Raw genomic sequence first — 20,694 nt, forward strand, 5'->3', positions numbered from 1 at the left:
GTTCGCAAGCAATAAAATCTGTATTAGCTTCATTAACTTACCCTTCACCCCATCGCATTATCCAATCCAATGGAATTTTAATAGGTATTTAAAAAGTAAAGAAGAAGAAAAAGGTGATAAATGAGTGAAAACTCTGTGGTTGAAAGCACAGAGATTTCTTTACTCCTTGACTTCTTTTTGAATCTGTTCAAATTGTATATGACAGAAAACCCTTAGTGCTATATGAACCCACATTGACAAACTGTCTCCTCGAAATTGTTCTACCTCGTTCTGTCCTTAGGCTCTACATTAGTGGCCCCGGAGGCATGCATGCCATGCTGAGCTGTCTTTTTTTAAAGTCAACATTAAGTCATGAGAAAGACACGTGAATCCTGGGTATTCTGTGGAGATGATGGAGGAAAAATATCCAGTAAGAAACTACATGTAGCCTCCCCATTTTTGATAGAATCTCAAGTACTTAACTAATATCAGTGCTGAGCACTTGAGCAACAGGTAAGATTGCAATATGTTCTTTAGCTTTCCCGTATTTCTTTTATGTATTGTTAAATCTCCAATCATTAAGCTAAAATGAAAGCATGAAAATACAATCTGCCCCTCCCCTAACTCTCAATTCTTACAAAAGGATAGTTTATTCATTTTTTTAGAGACTACTGTCTGATTATTACTAGGTCCTACTTCAAATGGAACTTTGCTAAAAACAATAGTGGATCACAGAAATTTCCAGGGAGGCAACTTATAATTTGTTGGTAAGACAATATAAAACTAAGTCACAGTGGAATGTGTAAAATAGCTAGTTAGTATTGATGAAACTCAGTGTACTCAGAAATGGATAAATATAAAAGTACAAAAGAGAAATTGAAGATCACCATTACATGAAATTTCACTGACATCAAGCATAAAAGATGATATGTTATAAGGGAAAATAAAGTGAAATGGGGGAGTAGGACTTTAAATTTACTTGATTAATTTTGAATAATGATAGGTGAATGCCATCAATAGATTAAAATGCTCCAACACAGGTGATTGGAGAGTAGTTGCCTATGGGTAATGGTTAGTTTAATAAAAAAAAAAAAGATAAAACAGGCAAATGGAAACAGCCTAGAAAAAAAAAGACGCAAGAGGAAAGTGGCAGTCAGCTTAAGAAGGGATTAAAACATTTTCAATAAATGTGAAAGCATTTCTTGTGCACATAATTATCCACCAAAGATTAAATCCCTGTCTTCATTAATGATGATGCTTATTTTTCCAAGCATTTCCTAGGCATTTAAAGTATACAAGTATACCTGAGACGTATAATATAAACACCCACATACATATGACAATAAAGTATAAATTTAAAGAAATATGTGTGTTAAATTTCCAATATCTTCTAACTCCTATTAAAATCACTCGCTTAGTTATTACTATATTTAATTATTTTATTTTGGTGGGGGGGGAGGTAACTAGGTTCATTTATTTTTAGAGGAGGTACTGGGGATTGAACCCAGGACCTCAAGCATGCTAAACAAGCACTCTACCACTTGAGCTATACCCTCCCCCCGATTAGTTACTACAATAAAAGTTAAAATTTATAACAATGATAAGAGCTGTTTTTCTCATTGAATCTCAAGTGGAAAGATATTTTGGATGCACTTAATAATATTCCAAATAAAAAGCATTATAATACTTAAAATGTAATATGTAGCTAATAAATGTAGTGGGAGATACACACACATATATACACATACACATATACATATGCACACATACATACAAACCTATATACATATACAGATAATTTTCAACTGAGTAGAATCTAAGATATGATGAACACACTCATGGAAAGAGAAAAGGGGCACCTAATGAAGACTCTGAGGATCCAGGCAGGTATCCCAGACTGAATAATGCTTTACGCAATCTGTTTCTTGTAGACACATTATATGATATTTATACACACACTGGTGCACTTATGTTTATATGTAAGGATTTTTATTTTTCTATATGTGCACATACACTCATATATAGGCATTTATATTCATGTTTGTGTACATAAACTCATGTACACATATATATCTATATATATATAAAGGAATGGATACCTTGCTGTTTGCATGACCAAATGTTGTTTTAAAATGAATGAAAAATGTATACATGGCATTGTGCTTGGCACAGTGTAGCGGGGGGCTGGCAATGATAAATAGTATGATCTCATCATAAACTAAGGCATGCACATTACATTAGAGGTGGAAAGTGGAGCCAGCAGTATCAGACTGTAAAAGTTGCAGAAATCCATTTCAGGAGTCAACAGGTAGGAGAGAGCACGGAAGGCTGGTAAGGTCAGGTGAGACGTCAGCGAGAAGGGATTGAGTTTGGCCTTAAGTGGGAAGAATGGATAGAAGATAACCTGGAGGAGAGGAAGCCGACACAAAACCGTCCTCAGTCTACAGGAAACTGCAGTCTCATGAGAGAACCAGCCAGCTGAACCAACTCTTCCAAATGATGGAATCCGTGATATAGCGATAGAGAGGTATGGAAGGTGGCCACTAACTCAGACTCTAGGGGTCACACCAGGCACCCCAGACTGAATAATGCCCCAGAGAGTCTCCATTCCTCCTAAACAAAGGAATTAAATGAGGGCTTCACGTTCCCTCTGCAAAAGCGCATGCTGCTTCGTCCATTCTGGGCAGGTAGGAACATCTCACCCTCAGAGGGGATTTGCACTTCTGTAAATGGGAAAATTCAATTCTATCTTTAAATTCTATGTACCCAGCTTGCCATGCATGTGATGTTTCCAAATAAAGAATGCTATCTATATAAGCCAAAATCTGCAAACTAAATGAATATCATCATTATAACAGAGTGTGAAATATTCGCACTTAGAAAGTGTGGAGTTTCATGTAAACGACAACAGGAAATACCAGACAGAAGTGGAATGAGACCAGTTATGATGAACACAATCTGAAGTGGGGCAGGGCAACTCTCTATACATGTGCAATTGAATGCAGCAGAGCAAGACCAGACCCCAGGGCCCGAATAGGAACTTCATTAGGGACAATTAAAAACAATACACAATGCTGATAAATCTGATACAGTAATCTGCCTGAGGACCGACCACAAAAGAAGCACAAGCAAATAAAGCTATATCCTGGAAAGAAGAGATGAATGAAAACAAAGATAATGATGCGCAATAAAACTGTGTAGGGAAAACGGTACTGAAAGCAGATCGTGGTCTTCCTGCATTTCCCCCTCCCATTCTGCCTCCCCCCAGGCTCCTAATGAGTTGTTGATTATCTCTTATTAAAGACCAACAACAGAAAAGCTTAGAAACATGAAAAATAATTAGAGCATAACACTAAGTATGGATAATTATGAAATGGCAAAATATTATTAATCATCCATTCCCTGCAAATGTCTCTTCTAAAGTGACTCCATAGTTTAAAATGCCCAAGAACGTTAATTTTGTCATACCCACACACATTCATAAACACACACATACAAATGGTACACAAAGCCATTTGCTGACAAAATAAAGTTGCTATGAGGTTTAGGGGCAAATATACAACATACACATGAATGTAAGTTTGCTAGATTAGCTCCCCAGGCATAAACTATACCTGCTCACCACTTTATTTGATAGCGTCCTCTAGTTATAGCTTGTCCTCAGGGATTTCAAGTTTTCCATATTTAGTTTAGTGCTGTTAGAAATGATTTTTTTTCCCTCGAAGATGTGTATGTTTATTTTCACAACCACTTGAGATTTGAGAGAGGGTTTCTAAAGGAATGTTGTGAATTATTTTTAAAATGTATTAACACTGAAACATCACGTCTTTATGTCCCTTTTCTAGCTGCCAGTTTCTGACTCAACACTGAACTGAGGGGCTGCCTAAACTGATTTGAATATACTGGCACCCACTGAATTATTTCACCACATTGAGTTGAACGGCAGTGTGACTTTTCATTCCTTTTGGCTAAATACCCTATCAAAGTCTAAATGTATTGCAAAATAAGCTAGTTTGTAGTGGAAACAGAATAGAGGGTAGCAAAAGTGTGTTTAGAAGCCACTAGGCACATGGCTTTTGAAAAGTAAGGTTAGGGCTTAAACCCACCTAAGAGGAGTAAAACATTATAACACATCCTTTTACCTATTTATGTCAGAATAAATGACATAAAATTCCTCTGAAGAGACAAACATATTTATTCTGCTACAATCTCAAGCAAGAAAAAATTTAGTAGGAGATTTTTTTTTTTAATAATGGTAAGTAAGCCAGTAGAACTATCTTCAACTGCAGCATTGCAGAAGTCAGAAGACTGTTTTTCAAACAGATCATTATTTAATATAAACCCTTTATAAAAGCTGAGGATTGAAGTCACAGTAAATACTACCTTATCCAAGGCAATTTTATTGGTGGTGGTAAAGTGTAGGCAGTAGGCCAATATTTTTTACCTGGAGAGGTCAATCCACTTAAGCAACATATACTTAGGGAGCAAACAGAGTCAATGTGTTCCTGGGTGAAGATCCTTGCATCACCCTAAGCTTCTGGCAAATGCCCAAGTCTGCATTATAAGGAAGAAATTGTCCTTGTAAAATGATTCCTGTGTGTGCTCTCACAAAAGGACTTACCTCTAAAGAAACTCAGCTCTGCTGTGGTACACGTACTTCAATCCATTTAGCCTGCAAGCAGTCACCCAACATACTCTTATGAAACAAGGAATACATCAGGGAAATGCGTACCCACTCATTCACTGAGGTTCTCCATACACATGTTCATGAATGTGGGATATACACACTGGTTTTGTTTAGTACAATCACTCCTCAGTGGCAATTATCGCAAAAAACTTGGCAACAGATTTCAATCTTTTTAATATTTTAATTTTAATTTTCTTGTTTACAGTAATAAGACAACTTACATTTATTTTTTCCTAATTGTTGGTCCACATTGTTAAATTTCATATTAAAAACAAGAAGTAAATTAAAAGACAAAGTTATAATTTTCCTTAAATATTTTCAATACAATACCCCCATGTATCAGTTAATGCTTTTGGATGGAAGAAACAGCATATGACCCAGAGGAAGTCATTTAAAAATAAGATTTAGATATAACTTAACAAGCGGCCAGTGGGTAAATAGTTCCAGAGTAGTTGCAGTGAATGAGTTGGCAACAAAATACATGTAATTAGTTGTGGAATAATTTTGCCCAAATCCTACCTGCTCTTTCTAATTAAATTTGTTTGATAGAAAAATGGCATACTGTTTCAAAACTTTGTTCAAAATTATTTTTTCATTTAAGGATTTGGTCAAAGGAGACTTATCTGTGATGTTAGTTATTTTTGAAGAAATCATGCTTTATACAGATTCTGAAAAAACCCAGTGGAAATAAACATCTTGAGATCTTCTCAGATTTATGTGAATTACCAGACATTTTAGAAACGATGGAGTTTAATAGACCCCCCGATGGGACAGGCAAGGAATAATAATACTAAAAAAAAAGTGTATAATGTGTATAATCTAGTGGTTCTCAAAGTATCTTTCCAGTACCCTGGGCATCCTCAAGACACTTTCAGAGAGATTGTGAGTTCAACACTATTTTCATAATAATACTAAGATGTCATTTGTCTTTTTCACTGGGTTGATACTTGCAAAGATAATTGCAAAAGTGGAGCTGGGTGAAACTGCTACTCCTTCAGCACAAATCAAGTTAGTAGCACCAAACTGTACTAGTAGTCATTGTGTTTTCCACTGTATCCATTGTATTAGTTTGTGAGGGCTACCGTAACAAATGACACAGACTAGGTGGCTTAAAAAACAGAAACACATTTCCTCAGAGTTCTGGAGACTAGATGTCCAAGATCAAAGTGTGGACAGGGTTAGTTCCTTCTGAGGCTTCTCTTCTCGGCTTGTAGATAGCTGACTTCTTCTTGTGTCTTTCCATGGGCTTCCCTCTGTGTTTTAGTATCTTCTTCATGTAAGAACATTAGTCATATGGATTTAGGGCCCATTCTAATGTGCCCATTTTTACTCAGTTATTTCTTTAAAGACCCTATCTCCAAACATAGTCGCATTCTGAACTACTAGGGGTTAAAAATTCAACATCTGAATTTGGAGGGACGGAATTCAGCCCATAACATTTACCATCACACAGTTACAGTAAATAGTAAGAATATTTTAGTGAAATAGTTTAAAGAAGTATTAATTTTATTAAATCTGAGTGTATGTCTTTCTAACTTCCGTGTGAAGAAGTGGATGGGAAGTACTTATAAAACACTTCTGCTCCAGACCAAGGTACAAATGGGAGTTCCCGGAAAAAACACATGTGCGATTGAACTACCCATTTTTAAAAACCGAACACATTTCCTTATAATAACGACTAACAGACAAGTAATAGCTGTTCAGATGTAAATACTTGGCAGATTTTTTTAAAAAACAAAGGAAGTGAGCCTGACACTTGAGCAAAATACGTGAGAGTATTATGAATGATAAAATCTGAGCTCTCAAGCACAAATTAGAATTTTTGAGAACATGTATGTGTCACCATGAACTTGACAACTTTCTAATTCTTAAAGGTTTTCCTGGTAAAACTAGGCATGATATTGGCATATATGATTTTTGAAATTACCTAACAAAGTGAGCCAACAATTGGAAGATCTGCACAACTTGATGAGTCAATATTTTCTAAGTGGCCAACGCATGATGTTTAAAGACAAAGGATCTATTCAAAGTGCATGATGCGCTAATGGATGTTAATGTAACAGAGTTTTAAACGTTCATTGATACGTTTTAAAATTTCATATTGCAACTGAATTTTGGAAAATTCCACTTGTCACGTTTTATATAGTATTAAAAGAAGAATGGCCATCATTATGTGGAAAGACTATCAAAATACTCTTTGCTTTTCCAACTGCATATGTGTGTAAGACAGGCTATACTTCAACTAATAAAACATATAGCAACAGATTAAACATAGAAGTGTATGTGAAAATCTAACAATCTTCTATCAAGCTAGAAAAAGATATGTAAAGTGGGTACTATAGTTATTTTAAAATATATTAACAAATATTTTATTCATCATTTAATTTTCTAATACAGTAAGTATCAATAGTTATAACCTGCATAAACAAAAGTTTTTTTAGTTCTCTAAACTTTTGAGTGTAAATCAGCTATTTCCAGTAAGACCTTCTGCAATAATGAAAATATTCTATACCCATTGTGTCCAATATGTTGTGTCCAGTATAGACACTTGTAGCTATTGAGCTCTTGAATTGTGTTACTGTGGTTAGAAACTGAATTTTTTATTTTATTTAATTTCAGTGTAAATAGCACGTGTCCACTCATGTATACGTACTGAGCCCAGGAAACAGTTGTTTCCTTTTCATCATGTTTTAGAAAAAGTTGTATGTTACACACAGTCTTGATAGGAGTTGAGTTGTGCTCCCCTCCCCAAATTGTGCGTTGAAGTCCTAACTCCACATGTGACTGTATTTGGAGACAGAGCCTCAGGAGCTAATTAAAGTTAAATGAGGTCATAAGGGTGGGGCCCTAATTCAATACAACTGGCAGTCTTATAAAAAGAGTAGGAGAGAGGCATGCCACAGAGGGCAGGCCATGTGGAAAACAGTGTGAAGGAGGCTGTCTGCAAGCCAGCAAGCGTTTCTCGCCAGAAACCACCCCTGCTGCACCTTGATCTGAGACTTCCAGCCGCCAAGGCTGTGAGAAATAAATTTCTGTTGTTTTGGCCCCCTGCCTATGGTATTTGTTATGGAAGCCCAATCTGACGAATACAGATTTTGATACCGAGAAGTGGAATGTCGCTGTAACAAATACCTAAAAACGTGGAAGTGCCGTTGGAACTGAGTAACCAGGAGAATCTGGAAGATTTTGGCATGCTAGACAAAGCCCCAGTTGTGGTGAAGGGACTGTGACAGAAACATGAATGTTAAAGGTCATTTTGATGAGAGCTCAGAAAGAGAGGAGAGCTGGAGAGAAAGCTTCCATCATCTTAGAAAACCCATGAAGAATCACGAACAGAGTATCAGTGGAAATATGGCTGTTGAAGACCATTCTGGTGAGATCCCGGATGGAAAGGTGGAACACGTTCTCAGAAACTTGAGGGAAGGCAATCCTTGTTATAAAATGGCAAAGAAAATGGCTGAATTGTGTGCAAGTTCAAGTGTTTTGTGGAAAGTAGAACTTGCAAGCAATGACCTTGGATATGCAGCTGAGGAGATTTCTAAGCAAAGTGTTGACGGAGCAGCTCGGTTCATCCAGACTGGTTATAGTAAAATGTGAGAGGCGAGAGATGAGTTACAGAAGGAATTATTCAGTAACAAGGAACCAGAATTTGAAGATTTGGAAAGTTCTCAGCCTATCTATATTACCAAAAGTGAGAAGGCCTGTTCTGGAGAGAACATTAAGGGTGTATCTGAACAACCATTTGATGAAGAGGTTAGTATGAGAGCAAAGCATGATTTTATCAGCCACCTCAGTAGAGGGCAGGGATAGAGACGCGACACCAGACCAGTGAAGAAATGTGAACATGTGTTAACCGAAAAGGGAAGAATGACCCCTAAAGTCAACTCAGAGATCTTGAGGGATGCCACTCTCGCCACAGGCGTGGGGTGCAAGGCTGCCTTCTCCTCGCAGTGGAAGGAGCCAACACAGACAACTGCATGAGGGGCCTCCACAGTGAGTCATGTGGGTGCGGTCACCCCATAGAGCCAACGGGTGGGCTGCCCTGTAGAGCCACGAGGTGATGCTGCCACCCCATTGTGCCTGGAGGGGAGAGCATCAAAGCAAAGGGGATTATTTTTGAGCCTTAAGATCTAATGAAATTTGCCCTGCTAGCTTTTGGAGTAGCGTGAGGCCTGTCACCCTTTCTTTTTCCAATTTCTCCCTTTGGGAACAGGGATGTCCATCCTAGGCCTGTCCCGCCATTTTACTCTAGAAGTACATGACTTGTCTGGTTTCACAGGTTCATGGCTGGAGAGGAATGCTGGCTCAGGATGAAGGGTACATTTAGTCCCACCCATATCTGATTTTGATGATATTTAGATGAGACTTTGAACTTTACACTTTATGCTGCAATGAATTAAGTCTTTGGGGAATGTTGGGTGTAATGCATGTATTTTACTTTTGAGAAAGACATGAATTTTAAGCTAGGGACAGAATTCTCACCCAAAACTGCAGTGCTGAAGCCCTCACCCTCTGTGTGACTGTATTTGAAGACAGGGTCTTCAGGAGGTAACTAAGGTTAAATAAGGTCATTTGGGTGGGGCTCTAACCTGACATGACTGTTGGCCTTATAATAAGAGAAAGAGATAGCTCTCTCCACATGCCACAGAGGACAGGCCACAAGAAGATGTGTCTAGAAAGTGGTTGTCTGCAAGCCAGGAAGAGAGTTCTCACCAGGGACCAAACCTTCCAGTACCTTTATCTGAGACTTCCATCCTCCAGATCGTGAGAGAATAAATTTCTGCTATTTAACTCAAATTGGTCTCTGATATTTTTGTTATGGCAGCCTGAACTGGCTGACACAAGCCTTGTTTTAAAACTTTAGATGATAGAAAAAGAAAAAAAAATTCCTGTATCCCCTAGCTTAATACACTCTATGTAACTTTTGTCCTTAAAAAAAAACCCTGAATTCGCATCAGTTTGGATCAGAAGGCTGGATGTGGGGGGATAGGGTGAAGCACGAATACAATGACGCACAGCCGGGCACTACTCCTCGCTCCTGTTTTTAAAGCCAGATGGCTAATGACGCTGCTGCGGGGATCTCGTGAGGACTGTTGCTACCGCGTGAATCACTTGGCAGTAGCTTTTCTTCCCCTTCACCAGTTGCCAGGGCAACTCCAGTATTGATTGCTGTCTTTCTGCTTCTGTTAGTTCCTGTTGCTCTGTCTTCTGAGTTTGCTGAGATACGTTTTTAGGAAGCGGTATCTGTGTGTGTGTGTGTGTGTGTGTGTGTGTGTGTGTGTGTGTGTGTGTGTGTGTGTATAAGTGAGATTCTTTTTCACATGCACTAATCTGACACATGTTTTTTCCCCCTCCTGTGGACCACTGACTATCTTTGGACCTTGTAAATTCTTTATCAGAAGCAGAGTTGACCTCCACTGAGCTTTCTAGAATAATCCATGGGCTTTCAAAGCACATGGCCTGCCAGGACACTGAGGCATGGCACAAGTCACCTATAGGAAATGATAATTTCCACTACTTCCATCAAACTATAAGTCCTAGTTTTCATTGCAGATAAGAGATATGTTTTCTTTCTTGAAGGAAAAGCCCCAAGCTAACAATGTTGTCAGCTCTGTTTTCCTTATGCTTCAAGCTCTCATTAAGTTCATCCAGAGGAATGTAAGTGTGGGATTAGAAATCAAAGGAACTTCTTCAAGCTCTGGCTCTGACATTATCTAACTGGACAGATTTGGACATTGTAATTTAGCCTTTTTTAAATCTCATTTATTGTTAACCATTGTTCAAGGTCCCACTGTATGTCAGATCCTGTGCAGGGACAGAGAAAGAAAAAAAGAAAAACAAAAACAAACAAATAGAAAAAAAAAAACCCTAAAACTCCAAGTCTCAGAAGAAAGTAAAATGTTGTTTAAAAAAAAAATCCTTTGTGAAAGCAGTGTGTCACTGTGCCCCAGCTCTGACACCAGGCTGGGAATCATAGCCTGCCTGCTTGAAAAATATGTCGCCCATGCGCACTATGCCAGGGAGCCAAAATACGTGCATTCCTGAGAAGGAGTAGAAGAGGAAGAGGAAAGATTTGTGCTCGAATCACAGGGAAAAAGAACACAGAGGAGGGACACAGGAGAAGCTGGGCTGTATTGGCATCTGGTCTCCTGGGAGACGTTGGGACCAGATCTGAGCTGCAACCTGGAGAAACAAACATGAGACACTAAAGCTGAGGCCCCCGCTTTCAGCTGGGAGCATCATGTGCTCTGTCATGTTAGTGGCTTTGCAGCCTCAGGCTGCCCTAGACTTCAGTACCCAGAGCAGGACCTTGTTCTCCCAGCAGGAGGGAGCCTTTGTGGCAGGTAGAACGGGAGCTGAGACACTCATCAGATCCAACAAATGCCCAGTGATAGAAAAGTTCACCAGTAGAGGCCTGAGGCTGGGGCAGTAGCACCAGGAGGCAGGGACTCATCTTGTTATCCATGCGATGTCCACAGTGTTTCAGAAATGGGCGGGTTGTTTTCGCAGGAGCTTGTAAGACCGTGAATCCGGAGGGAACTGGGATAGCAAGTGAATATTAATGCTAATATCACCTCAGAGTCAGGGACGTGCAGGTCATATACAGGATTATCACTAGCTTATAAGAAGTATCTAAGGAATGTAGGTACAGATAGCTGCGAGGACACCTAAAGGTGTGGAATGAATAACTCTTGGAGGATTTTAGGGAGGAAGCAACAGGAAAGGTTATAGTTGATCTTCCTCTTAGAGGCAGAATAACACATTTCACACCAGGAAAGAGGAGACATTCATTTCAAAATGGCCATCCCATGAGAAGTCATGGCCAAATAACAGGGGCACCTTGAGGGAATGCATCAGTTGGGAACGTTCTCCATTGCAAGTAATAGAAAACACAATGGCAATATTTTAAACAAAAAAAAATTAATTTTTATGGCATAACAAAGAAGCTCACATTAGGTACTTACTGCATATGGTTCAGAGAATCAATTATGCCATTCCCTCATGGTTGCAAAGGGGCTGCTGCAGCTCCAAGTATCACACATATTCCTCAGCCAAGATGAAGAGGAAAGACAGAAAGGCCATACTAGTCATCCTCTGTCGCCTGGAAAAACAGAGCTTTCCTAGAACCCTTCTTCCCTTCTCCTATAACTTAAGCTAGATCTCAGCCTGGAAGGACCACATATGTTCCCTTTCAACCCCTCTCCCCACCTCCCAACACCTGTCAGCAACAAAGCAGTCTGGGAAAGCAAATATTTAGCTAAGAATATTGCTTTGTTGAAAAACAAAGAATTCTGTTAGGAAGAATAAAAAGATGAACAAAGAGGGAATAGAGAAAACTGACATGGGGCTGGAACATCTAATCTTGGGGATGGAAGGTGGGGGTGGGAGTGAGCTTCAAAACAAAGACTAAAAACAAAGATATGGTCTGATTTTAAAGCCCTCTTTGGACTATAGGCTTGTTTTTTCCCTTTGAAACACAGAGTAGTCTAATTCTCTTTTAACTTTAGGGTTCTGTAAGATCCCTCGTCAATAGTCCTTAACATTTAAGATCTTAATTGGAATGTTAGCAGTTTTCTCTTAGTCATACACTTGCTGCTTGCCCTGCTTCCCTAAGAAGCAGTGAATGTGGAACATGACCCCTTCCTCCTCCTCGTCCTCTCTAATCACCGTCAGTGCTAGGACTCTGGCCACATGAAGATTAACGTAATGGAAAGCAGCCCCTATTTAAGGAAACAGCATCTGCGATGTACCGACATTGAGGAGGAGCAATGGGTGGAGGAAGGGGCCCAGAGGCAGGAAGTTCTGGTCAAGCGCAGCACACCCGTGAGCGGGGCTGCTTTGTGTTACTCTCAGTCTCTGGGCTGGTGTCCTGGAGAAACAGCTAAGAGAAAGAAACCAGTGAAATGCCAGAGTCCCTTCTAGTTCTACAGCTATTTGTTGACTTACTTCCTTCAGCTCCTCTAAGCAAGCACATACTCCATGGCTGTATTTTTTAAGGACTGATTGAACGGGATTTAATGGGAGAAAAAGATCCAGGCAAAAAACTCCCTTTATTAGGAGAGACACAGATTTCTAACTTAGCTAGATTTACAGTCTTTGCAGAGCTAATGATTTTGCTGTAAAGAAATCTATTAAACAATACCCCCCTTAGTTTGGGGCCCTACATTTTTATGAATTCAGTCCCTCTCATGGCACTGTCGGAAGTTTTGAGGTCTCAGGTTTTCAAATAATTCTCTTGTTTCCTTTAGAGCACATTTCTGCCCATTAAGCTTGGAGCTGCAGCCTTCACGTTCCTAGACAGTCACAGATATCTTTAAATGTCTGTCAGGCATGACTGTGCTTATAAGAATGAGGAGGTTCTGCAATTGAGTTCAGGGAAACAATGACCTCTCTGTCATTTATCATCAATAAGCCCTTGACAATAGCACATGTAGGCACGCCGCTGGACACAGATGCCAAGCCAGGCTACCCGACTAGCATCCGAGCTCCGTTGTTTATTGCTCTTCTTGGATCACTTCTTTTATTTAATTTTGGCAAGTTACCAAAGTTAAAGAAGATATTTGCTGCTGTTGTGGCTGAGATCAGCCCACTTGTCAAACAAACTGATTGTGAGATTTGGGGGGAAACTTCTCAGTGCCAGGGACCAAAGACAACAATGTTCACTGATAGAGGAAATCTTTATTACTGTGCGTGTAGAGCATGCCGTTTTTACAGGGGAGCTGTGACATTTTTCTAACTGGATTGCATCTGTACTTTTAAGAGACAGGCAACTAGAGTATCGCTGGAGATAATAGAATCTGAGGCTGGAAAGCCTTCATATTTTATTAGGGCTGCATTGATTCCATTTCTTTAAGCCGCTGGAGTGTTGTTTCACATTCTAGTGTCTGCATAACTGTATTGCCTTCGTTTCTCAGTTCCATTTAAAATTCCCTGGCATATCAAGGCTGGTGAATGTCAGCGAAGATAACTATCAACATGTAATAACTTCCAACTACAGGAATGCGTAGCTTGAAAACACTTAACTGAGCGGGTCGTTCTGTAATAAGTGGGAGCCAGGGGAGGACAAATTAACTCCAACCACTCTGTGTATATGTCAGATTTCATTTGGGTTTTGACTGTGCGTAGACATAGGCATTCATCACAGATGGTCAAGGACTGGAGTATGTTCTGATGAGTGATAAGGCTACGTGAACCAAATAAGGGACCTGTAGCCTACATCTCAGAAAACCTTTATAACAACCAGCAAAAAACACGTAGGAGCTAGGGAAGGATATAACTTGAATCAGGACAGTAAGGAAATCCTCAGTGAAAACTTAAATTAGTCATTTGCCTAGAACTTCGCTCCCATTGTCGATTGTTGCATAACTAACCATGACAGACTTAGTTGTTTTAAGCAACCATTTACTATCACCTTTACTGGTTCTGTAAGTTCCCTATGAGGTTGCAGTCACATGTTGGCAGTTGAAAGTGGAAATATAAGACATGTTCTTCAATCATAGGTGTGCCATCTGCCCGAGATGGGACAACTTAGGGCTCCCTAGGAGTCTCTCTCTCCATGCCACCACCTCACGTGGCTTGCTTGGGCATCCACAGAACATGGCAATCTCAGGAAGCTGGCCATCCCTGGAGCAAGGGTTCCAAGAGACCAAGATAGAAACTACTAGAGTTCTTTCGACCTAGCACCAGAAATCAGACAGCATTCTTTCTGTCACATATTATTTATTACAAGTGAATCACAAGAGTCAGCCCAGATTCAAAGGAAGGAAACTATACAAAGACATGAGTGTTAGCAGACTCGGTGCTTTGAGGTCCATCTTTCGAGACTAGCAACCAGAATTTTAAAAGTTCTTTTAGCTAAGTGAATTGCTCATGATGAGCCAAGCACTACAATAAGTATTTTTAAATGAATTTCTCTTCTCATCTTTTGACAATCCAGTGAATCAGATGTTATCATTCTCTTAATTTTATAGATAAAGAAATGGATTAAAATATTTGTTGTTGGAAATTCTATAGCAGACTCTGATGGACAGAATTCTGAGATGTGTCTGTGATCTCTGCCCCATGATGTTAGTCTTGTGACTGTCTTATGTTATGTGGCAAAGGGATTTTTCAGATTTCATTAAGTTTCCTAATCAGTTGACCTCATTATAAGGAGACATTAACTCCAACTACCTTGTGGACATGTCAGATTTAATTTGAGTTTTGACAGTACGTAGACATAGGCATTCACCTCAGATGGTCAAGGAGCTGGAATGTGTTCTAATGAATAATAAGGCTACATAAACCAAATGGGAGATAAATACCCTACAGAAAGCCTTTGTATCAAACAGCCTCAAAATCACATAGGAACTATGTTCTTTTATAATAGGTGAGCCTAACCTAACCACACGGGTAGCAGAAGGGAAAGTCAGTGATATGAAGCACAAGAAAGATTCCAAGGCTCACTGCTGTCCTTGAAGATAGAGGAGGCCATGTGCAAAGACTGTGGAGCAGCCTTTAGGAGCTGTGAGTCACCCCTGGGCACAGCCAACGAGAAAACAAGGATTCTAGTCCCACACTGGCAAGAAACTATACTCTGCTAACAACCTGTGTACACTTTGAAGTTGGTTTTCCCCAAGAGTCTCCAGATAAGAATTCAGCCTGGCTGATACTTTGATTTTGGCCTAGAGTCTCCAGATAAGAATTCAGCCTGGCTGATACTTTGATTTTGGCCTTGTAGTCCCTTAAGCAGAGAATGCAGTTGAGCCTTCCTGGGTTTCTGACCTACAGAACTTAAGCTAATAATTGGGCATCGTTACTAAGCTGTGATAAATTGCTATGCAGCAATGAAAAGTTAATTTGGTACCTGCAGGGATTTTCTTGATATCATAACCTTGTTTGACTACCATTTTTTCCAAGTTTTGTTCCCCTACTTCTGCACCAATTTTTTTCAGTGAATTCTTTCTAGTAACTCCATTTCACACAAACCTTGTCTCAGAGTATGATTCCAGAGAATTCAATATAACACAGTCATTAACAGGGGTGGTTTAGAAAATAAGTGGCCAGAATGGAATTCTGGGATGGGGTCACTCACCAGCCAGATAGCAATTATGGATGAAAATTGGATGGATGTTAACTCCTGGCACAACACTGCTTTATAAAGGACAAGACATTACACTTTGGCAAATTAGGATGGGAAGAAGGTGGAAGAGGCTTATGCAGTATCTGTAACATTTAAGTAATGTAGCGAAATGGTTATTTTTAGAATTGTGGAATTAATTATTTTTTGCTAGGTGTCAATTATGAGCTAAAGAAAGAAAGTGACAAACTCAGGTCAGTCAATGACCAACCCAAGTTGTGATGTGAATGAAAAGGCTTTCCATGGCATCACTAATAGAGACTCTCATCCCCTATAGCTGGACCATGCTGAGGTTCAGGCCCAGAACTCAAGGGTGAGTATAGCAGAACTACAAATAATGATGAATTCATAGCCTTGGCAAGTCTCTACTCTAAAGTCAGGAAGGCAGTGACAACCTATGACCTTCAAAGGAGATATCTGAGTGAATGCATTTGAATACACTGAACATAAGATTACCTTGAACCCTCTGTGTCTACAGAAGGGGCCACTTACTATTGCTTGAAGATAGAAATGTCTCTTTCCTAAAGACCATGCAGAAGCATATCTTCGCCAGTGATCATGCTGAAATCTCCCCTAAGGAGTGACCCCCGCCCCGGCTAGGACACCGTAAGTAAGGTTAAGTCCTAGGATGTCCCAACTGGGAAGTACTGACTCTACTAAGGGAGGAGAGTTATTATTCACCAAAAGAACAGTAAGACCTGGACGGTATGTAGCAGCTAAAATCAACAAAACCCAACTAGGGCTTGAAAGTACTAGACAAAGTGAGTTGTATATAAAGCTGGATTGGGAGAATTGGATGATACAGACAGCTCTTTCCCATGATTCAGATTCAACCCCTTAGCAAGGGCTTGGTCTTGATACATAGTTGGGATGGCTCTTGGAAAGATGGAAATAATGATGATCCACATTAAAGTATCTGGAGATGACAGAGCTGCTTTTGGCAGAATGTTGAGGAAGGACCAAAAATACCCAGAGAGATAGATATGCAAGAATATATCATTATATTAGCGCAAACAACCGACCAAATAGCTATGTTTCTTGGGAGAGCTGAGAGGACACTCATTTTTACTAAGAAAAGCACTTAGTGAGAGAGGAACCAGCAATGTGGAAGTTCAGTAGTGGAGTGATGTCTATCCATTAACGGACAATATTAATAATAGAAAATGTTGGGAAACTGAACTCCTGTTATGGGAACGACAGGTTTACAGAGTAGCAGCAGCCAGGTGGTAGCATTTAATTATCAGACACACAATGTATTTACCATTATGGGTCATAAGGTTGAAATGGAAAGCAGGGGGCTCTGACCCACTTCAGTGATGAATGATGGCTCATACTCCATGGCATTCTCAAGAACCAGATAAATGGACGACCAACACGGTGTGACTTAATATATATAATCAAAAAAGATTGAACCGATATTAACCACCCCAGTGGAAAATCATTATCCTTCATCCAGTTTCCAGGCCTGAGCTTGATTGAAAAAGATGCAGGTGCACTTGAAGAAGAACACTGCTGTGCAGCAGCAATTCACCCAATCCTTATCCAAAGGGATCTACGTCCACTGGGATTGGAGAAATGTATAGAATTTTTGACAGTTGTTGGTTACAAGGTCCAAGCTAACATGATACCAAGAACCCCAAATCCCACTGTGGACACTCATTATAGTGGAATGCCATGTGGTAACAGAGGTCCTTATCCAGTAGATGAAACATTGTCTCACCTTGTGGTCATTTCCCAGCCCATGAAGTTTTTTTTGTGGGGGTAATTAGGTTTATTTATTTATTCATTCATTCGTTTGTTTGTTTGTTTAACGGAGGTACCAGGAGTTGAACCCAGAAACTTGTGTGTGTGCTCTATTGCTGAGCTATACCCTACCCACCCCCCAAGTCCCTGAATTTTTAATTGAGATGAATATACTTATAGGAGGCGCAGAGAGTAACTAATATATAGTCTGATTGGGACAATTTAACTCTCCTGCTATGTCATGATATAGTCCAAGGGGATCTTGATGGTCTGGACATTCCTGCCACATCACAACCCTGTGCCTAAGGGGTCCTGAAAGACAGTGGCTAGAGAAATCCTCCCAGGAGGCAGAGCTTGTGTAGAGCATCTGGTCTTCTATTTCTCTTGGGAAAGAAGTGGCCTATGGTAAGGACATACACAGATTCCTGACCAGTAATAAAAGGCTTGGCTGGTTGATCAGTGGCTTCGAGAGAGCAAGACTGAGAGAGAACGTCTAGAGAAAGGGCATATGGATGGACTCATGGGAGTGAGCAGAACAGTGTGTACAGACTTTTGTGGACCACATTAATGCCAACCAGAGACAACGCATTGCATCGGAGGCACTAAACAAGTAGGTGGACAGAATGACTCATCTAGTATATGCCAGCCTCGCTCTGTGTTTATTCATGCCAGTGCTCACAGAACAGACCCATAAATGGACTCGTCATGACAAAAGAGATGGTGGCTGTATGTGAATATAGCATGGACTTTACTCTTACAAGCTTGATACAGCTACGATCATTGCTAAGTATCTGACTTGTCAGCAACGAAGTTTGTTGGGGGGCTCTTGATATGTTATCAGTTCTCAAGACCCATCAGCCATGTGGTGGCAGGTTGGTTAAACCAGACCCCATCCACTCTGGAATGGGCTGTTATGTGTTTTCCTTTCCAGCCATTAATGTCTTGGTCAGTATTTAGAGTCTTACAGTGTGTCTGGTTTACTGAAATTTTATCTTGTGTAATATTTCTTCAGACCAATGGATATGTTTTTCAGAAAAGTGATTATAATACTGTGCATGGCTCAAAGGATCACTGGCCTTACTATTTTCTGTAGCACCCACAGCTGGCCAGTCTGATATAATGCTTCAAGGACCGTTCAAAGGCATGGCTAAAGTTCCAACTTGCAAATAACCCCTTGCTAGTTTGGAGGATTGGTTCCAGATATGGTATATACCTTTAGTGAATGGCCATTTTGTCCGAAGTCCCTGAAAATTAGAATATATATATGTCTAGAAAGGATAGAATGAAAGTAGAATTGATCTCTCCTGCCAGCACTCCCAGTGACCCATTTAGAAAATGTGTGCTTCTTGTCCTTGCAATTTTAAATTTGGTGGGTCTAGAGTTCTACAGTTAAGACTTCCACCTGGCCATTTTGAGCTCCTCACTCCAGTAGACCAGCAGGTGAGGAAGTTACCACCTTGGCAGTGGTAATGGACTCTGATCATTATGAGGTGATGGAGTTGCTTCTATACAAAGATTCAGAAAGTAGTCTGTCTTAACCTCTGGAAATACACTGCTGCATCCTTGGTGATCTCAAGCCTGTGTTAGCCATGAACCATCATAGCCAAATGAGGGCATAGTACCAAGGGCTCTGTACCTTGAGGTATAAAGATCTGGGTCCCCCCAACGATCTAATTAACCCAGAGCAGCAGAAGAGCTGGCCAAGGGTGAGAGAAAGGAGGCAGAGGATGAACATCACCTAAGCCTCAGGACCAATCTCAGCAGTGAAAGCTGTAGCTTGGCCAGCTAATCTTTCTTTTGAGTATTATATTTTAGAAAGGTGACTGGGCACCGTCCTGAAGAATCAGTGCAGTGAATTTAATGTGAGGACTGAATGGATCTCGCCTTGAAATGGGTACATTGTAGAAGACACTGTGCTTCACACATGTTCTCTGGGACCACATTACAAATTCCATTTTCACTCTGATTCCAATAGCCAAAACCCGCATTTTTTGTGCATAGGACTGTCCCCGGGATGCTGAGCTCACTCTACTCACACAAATAGGGTGAGAATTGCCTTGGAACTTACGTCCCTCCAAGCAGAGCCCTTAGACAATAATTACGGGGTGAAGATATGAATTTTCTACTCTCTTAGACCTTGATCTAGACCACTCTGAGGTGTGAGAAACTCTGTCTATAGACTGACTATCTGCCCTTTGAGATTGAAGTAGGACTTGGCCTACAGGTCTGTACTTGGCCTCCTTCCAGTCCCAGCACACCTTCCTAGAGCTCTAGACATACTTCCCCCTGCCCCAGGTGTGGAGGGCAACTCTACCTCCTCATGATATTCAGGGTCAACTAGGTCAGCCAACTATGGTAAGTATTTGGGACTTTATCCTGAGTGAGACAGAATGCCATTACAGAGTTTTAAGCAGAGAAATGACATGATTTTATTTTACTTTGTGAAGGAACATCTCTATGGGACAAGAAATGGAATCAAGGAGACTAACAAGAAGACCAGCGCAGGTAAGAGATAATGGTAGTTTAGGGGAGGTTGCTATCACTGAAGACTGATAAATAGTGGTCAGACTGCGGATATAATTTTAAAGTAGACCTCATATTTGCTGATTAATTGAATGTGCACCTAAAAGAAAGAAAGCTATCAAAAATAACCCAAGGCATTGGTCTGGAATTAGAAGAAAGGAATTTCCAGTTAGAAGAAAGGAATTGTGAGTTAGTGAGAAGGGCTTTTTTTTTTTTTAATTCATAAAAATGCAACCAGAGATAAGCTAAAATCAGGTCAATCTTAGCGTGAAGGGAACAAAACTGTTTCTTGTCTCCTTTTCCTCTATCATTTAGAGCAAAAATCAGAGCTAGAACACTCAGCTTCTCTTCTTCCCCATATCTTTGCAGCCCATTCCTATTTCTGGTCAAACCAAAATTCAGCAGCAGTTTTGTGAAAATTTTTCAGAAAAGGTACCATCTCCAGATCCAGCCCTCCTCTATAACATATTTAGAGTTTCAGACTCTGGAGTTAGACTGAATTCAAAATTTGGTATGATCACTAACTTCCTTGGGTAAGTCACAAAAACTTCAAAACAACTCATCTGTGAAAAAGAGATAATAATAGTACCCACATCATGGGATTAAGTATAAATAAGAAAATAAGATGATGGATTTAAATGAT

The 20,694-nt window shown here is 40.1% G+C and overlaps 1 long non-coding RNA gene across 1 annotated transcript in view; it reads right to left on the reverse strand.

The window, feature by feature from the left end:
- The window catches only part of LOC105073195 (uncharacterized), a 731,725-nt gene that overhangs the window by 1,799 nt on the left and 709,232 nt on the right, over positions 1 to 20,694 (reverse strand). The gene's annotated exons all lie outside the window — the stretch shown is intronic.

The sequence above is a fragment of the Camelus bactrianus genome, chromosome 1 (assembly GCF_048773025.1).
Source record: "Camelus bactrianus isolate YW-2024 breed Bactrian camel chromosome 1, ASM4877302v1, whole genome shotgun sequence".
NCBI lineage: Eukaryota > Metazoa > Chordata > Mammalia > Artiodactyla > Camelidae > Camelus > Camelus bactrianus.